We start from the raw sequence: 5,839 nt of genomic DNA, 5'->3' as shown, positions 1-5,839 counted from the left end.
AGTACGGGCAGGGCGGGTTGGTGAGGATCAGAGGTGGGCGATCCGCCCTTGACCCGCATCCGCAAAACTCAAGCCTCCTATGCAAATCCTCCATTTTAGTTAAAAAATTAAAAAATTATTAAATTAGTCAAAAAATTAATAATTCATATTAAAAAGTTAAAGATTCTTTTTTCTTTACTTTTTACATATTTTGTCGTAAAAAGTCAAAAAATCATCCCAAACATACTAATTTTTTTTAGTTCATATTTTAACCAAATAGCCAAAAACTTACTAAATTAACATGTTCCCAAACGAGACCTCAGTGTTACATCCACATTTGTCCGCCCAAAATCATTTATTCAGGTCGGATCAGACGATTCACTAATCACCCCTGTGGAGATCGTATGGAAGTTTTCTCTAAAGAGTGAGAGTAATGTTAGGTATCATGAAAAAAATATCATAAAAATGATCATGAAAGATTCTCCACCGTTAGATTATACATACGAGAAAACACCACACACTAATCAAATCATAAAAAATCTTCATGAAGCATTTCATGATATTTTTTTCATGATCCCTAATATTATTCAAAGAGAGACACCCATGGACCCACATCCAAGTAGGAAAAAGAGTAGAAGCGTAAATTCAGCCCCATTGATTTGCGATCCATCTGAAATTCGCCTGCAGCCCAATGTGGCTTGGCTCGAGACCTTAGATCTAAGCCGTCTGTTTTGAGGCTCGATTCGGCCTGTGAGCTCGGTCTGCGAGGCCTATCCCGTTAGACTCAAAAAAAAAAATTCCTTCTTGGCCGAACCCATTCGAATTTCTTTTTTTTGAAAAAAAAAGCCATTTGATCGTTGATACAACAACAGACAAATTGTTTTTGAAAAATGTTAAGGATTTCAAATATTTTGTTAATATTTTTACTAAATATCTCACATAAATGTGAGACCTACACTATGTGGGTCTTATATGAATATCACACTCATGTGAGACATTTAATAAATATATTAGTAAAACATTTGGAATCCCTAACATTACTCATTTTATTTTTTTATTTTTGATTTGACCCATATCCTAACTTTTATAAATATCACCCCTCTCCCATTTTATTTCTCACAAACACAAACACAAACACAAACACAATCACAACCAAATCTCTCTCTCAAACTCTCATTCTCTCTCAACTCTCAACTCTCTCATTTAATTTTCAAGTCTCATTTTTAAGTGGTAATTGTAGTTGTACAAGAAGAAACTTTTACTAGAAAAAGTTAATTTTTGTATCACATTCGTCAGTCGGTAACACTAACTGTTTCAATTAATATATATTAGCTACTCATTTTTTGTTACATTAATTGTTTATTAACATATATTACTTGTTGTTATTTACATTTATTATTTACTCTTTATTTTAATTAATTGTTAGTTAATATATATTATTTTACTTAAATTACTATAATTCTGATTTTCTCAATGTTTATGTCGATATTAATCAATATACACAATATGAATATGTTGATTCTCTTTTTACTGTACCTAATATCCCTCTTCCAACCAGTAGCATCATCATCTAGGGGCATGTCTAGTACTGTTTGGGAGCATTTTGAAGGAATATCTGTAACTAATCATGATGGTATAACTGTGTTTAAAGCAAAATGTAAATATTGTAAATTTTTACGTAGTGTTGCATCAGCGGGGGTACTAGCCATCTAAAAAGGCATGCTCAAAAACATTTACAAAGTCAACAACCTGATATTAGAACTCAAATACAATTAGGGGTTAATCAACTGGTATGATCTTATATGTACACAAGATTTTGTAGTTAATTATATTATTAAACAATAGCAACATTTTACTATTAGTGAATGTCCCAGATATTTAAAAATAATTCACGGAGGTTTGGGACCTCAATATCAAGGTTTTTCAAGAAATACTACTAGTGTGACACCCCAAATCTACACTAAAGGTTGTAGTCAAGGGAAAGTCACTAATGAGTCCTATGGCCAATAACCAAATAAAATTTCAAATCGTCGGAGGAGTCAAATTAGCCTCTTTTATAAGTCCAGCTTTCTTAGGTAGCGCACTACCCTTTTGACAGATATTAAGAGACATTGACACAAGGTCTCATAAGCAACGTCAGGAATTATATTAGTGTTAGAATATAAGTACATAATAATAGAATAATTACAAATATCCTTAATTATAAAAGCTCGTTCCATCAACATTACAACCCAAAAGAAAATTTAAAAATTCATATGAACTTTTCAAAACATCAAAAAGGAAAATTTCTAACTTTTCTAAGATAGCCAAATGTCTTCGAAGGTTTCCGGCTCGTCGTCTCCTGCTCTAAGCTCCTCTTCGGCACATGGCATGATACGCCGTGAGTTTTGAATGCCCCGTAAATGTGCACACACCCCATCCCTTTTTCCCAGTCCAATACGCAACAGCATTTACAAAAAACAGAGGAAAGGGGTCATGGCATTTAAGTTCATAGAACAGATTATATGGTTAGTTGTTAGTAGTCTAGAAATCCCCCAAAGAGATTTCGTCCTCCCAACTCCAAGAATTGGACGCGGATTATTCGGTATGCCCTCTCTTTTGCTACTTTGTTGCTGACCTTACCTTGGATGCCTACCAATGGTTATATACCCCGTAGCGCCACCCTCAAGGCCTCAAAAGAGACGATACTGATGGGCCTTGCCTAAATTCCTCCTTACACTGAACTACCTAGGGTCCGAATACAACCGCTCCATTCAAGGGTTATGAAACAGCCACTTATGCAAGACTTGCTCATTTTAATCCACTACTAATATCAACTTGACATTCTCATCATTTATTATATATAACTAGTGTGGTCATCATCCCTTTTTACCAACCCATTGAGTTTTTCTCTTTTACATTAAGTTCAATACACATTAGTGATTAGCACAAGTATGAGCATAATAAGGCCATTCGAAGTGAAACTTAAGCATGTAAGTATAACATATATTATAACAATTATGTCGTGATAGCACAAAAGCATTAACTACAACAAGAACCACACAGTTCAGATTTCCAACGCTGCACCGGTTCAAAAATAAATATAGAAAAGATATTTTTAAGGGTTTCAGGAACGTGGCTTCTTGAGGATTTGTAGAGAATCAAGTCTAGTTTCAGAATCATTTCATAGAAGTAGGGTGGCCCTTTTTGATTTTTAAATATTTAAGAAATACACAAACTTAGTCCAGATTTGACAACTGTTACAAAATTTGGTATTTCTCTTAAAATACTCATTCATTTTCATTGAAATAAATTTTGTTTGAAAGCTAACCTTCAAAGGAAGATTTTGATATAAAAATGAAGGTGAGATCATTTTTCTATAATTTTATAGAATTTTCTAAAGTTCTCTATTTTAAATAGGTTCTTTGCACCAAGTATTTAGAAAATTAAAAAGAGTCATAAAAACACATCCATGGTCTTAGCCAAAATTCTCACATACTCTATATATGTCAATTAATACCCCTTTAAAATAGATTTTGAGTTCGTGAAGGTTTTCTATGGAAATAAAATCAAAAACCTTGAGAAAAGCTTGCTAGAAATTACAAGGAAGAAGAAGAAGAACATTTCATTTTCAAACCATACATCATCTAGCAAAGTAGTAACTCTTAGTATCATATGAAATAGATTTTTAGCATGTATTATGAAGGGGAAAAACATGACGATTCATGGAGAGAAGAGGTGTATGAAATTTACCTTAATTGCTTATAATTTCATCTTACTTTCGTTCTTTCTTTTTTTTCTCTCTCTTTCTCTCAAACTTACTAGCTCTCTCTCTCTCTTTTCCTCTTCAGCAGGTTGCTATGTGTGTGAAGTGTGAGGAATATGAGTTGCTAGAGCCTTGTATTTATAGGCCAAGGAGGAGAGAGAAGGGTTGGGTTGGTTTGGTTTGGTTAGGTTAGTTTTAATGGAAACTATTCAAGTTTGGTTGTAATCTAATTGAATCCAATTAGGATTTGTGTTAATTAATCTTGATTAGAAAAAAGTAACCCTACTTAGTTGCTATTTGGGAGACACAAGTACATAGCAATAAATGCTTGTCATTTCCTTTTGTTTATTCAAAGATATGCCAATATAATATTCAAGATATTATAAATAAAAAATTAATTTTTCTTGTCCTTACTACTATTCACAGTTGGCTGGTCTTCTACACATGTGGGAAATCAATTATTATTATTATTATAATATAGTACATATAATGTACAAATCAATATAATAATAATTGTACCTTATCTGATTAAAATATTGGGGTTTTGGGGGCCAAAATGCAATAATAAGGAAAGAAGAGGGTACAAATTTGAAATTTTGAAGTAAAACATATATTTAAGTCATATATTTAATAAAATAATGATAGGAAAAGTAATTCGAGTCACGTGATGCCGATTCGCAACAAAAGGCGAGATACCGAGCTAAAACGGCGATTACCGGAAACTAGGGTTTTCTCTTATAAATTTTCATTCTAGGGTTTCTAAATTATTAATTTAGGGTTTTAAAATGTTTCCTAAGTTCTTAAAGTTGATTAGGGTTTGCCGGTTAGCTTGGGCAGTTGTTCTTGATTTTTAGGACTTAATTTGCAAGAAATGGAGAAACAGGGTTTCTTATTGAAATTCTTCAACTATAAGAGTTTGGGGAAATTACAAAAAGTTAAGGCCTCACAACCTATCCCCCTTAAACAATTTTTTCCTCGAAATTACAATCATACACTAGGCTCAAAAAGTTGGGGATAGCTTGTTTGCATCCCGTCTTCACGTTCCCAGGTTGATTCTTCAATTTCACGATGTCACCAAAGCACCTTTACTAGATGAACTATCTTGCCCTAAGATTCTTCTCTTGACTATCTTGTATTGCTATAGGTCCTTTTTCAAAGGTAACATCCTTTGCTGAGACTGATTTCTTCCCAGTTGATGACATGTGATGGATCGGCAATGTACTTTCGTAACATAGATACATGAAAGACGTTGTGTATTCCTGCTAACTGCGAGGGTAGAGCTAATCGATATGCCACTTCACCCACCTTCTCAAATATTTCAAAAGGTCCAATAAATCGTGGTGATAATTTCCCATTTCTTCCAAAACATACGATCCTACGCCTAGGTTGTACCTTTGAGAACACGTGGTCGCATACTTCAAACATCAATGGCCTTCTCTTCTTATCTGCGTAATTCTTTTGACGGTCTTAAGCAGTCTTCAACCGTTGTTGGATCAATTTGACCTTCTCAATGGTCTCTAGGACAAGTTTGGGTCCTATTAGGTTCGCTTCACCTATTTCAATCTAACAAATTGGCGATCTACAAGGTCACCCATATAATACTTCAAAAGGCGCTATACCAATGCTAGCTTGAAAGCTGTTATTATAGGCAAATTCAATTAAGGGTAGGTGTCATTCCCAACTTCCTTGAAAATCCATTGCACAAGCTTTCAGCATATCTTCGAGTATTTGGATGGTGCGCTCATATTGTCTATCTGTTTGTGGGTGAAAAGCGATACTGAAACATAACTCAGTACCCAAAGCTTCTTGTAGACTTCTCCAAAATCGGGGGTGAATCGTGGATCATGATCTGACACAATAGATAACAGAATTCTGTGTAGTCGAATGATCTCTCCAATGTAGAGGCTACACATAGACTCTAAAGTGTCGGTTATCTTCTAGGATAAGAAATGTGCTGACTTAGTGAGGTGATCCACTATTACCCATATAACATCGCGCCCTCTAGGTGTCCTGGGCAACCCTATCACAAAGTCCATTGTTACGTACTCCCACTTTCATTCTGCTATTGGTAGGGGTTGCAACATTCCTCCTGATTTTTGATGTTCCGCCTTCACT

Source organism: Camellia sinensis, chromosome 5, assembly GCF_055761805.1.
Source record: "Camellia sinensis isolate YWXY chromosome 5, ASM5576180v1, whole genome shotgun sequence".
Classification (NCBI taxonomy): domain Eukaryota; kingdom Viridiplantae; phylum Streptophyta; class Magnoliopsida; order Ericales; family Theaceae; genus Camellia; species Camellia sinensis.
This window is presented reverse-complemented; position numbering follows the sequence as displayed.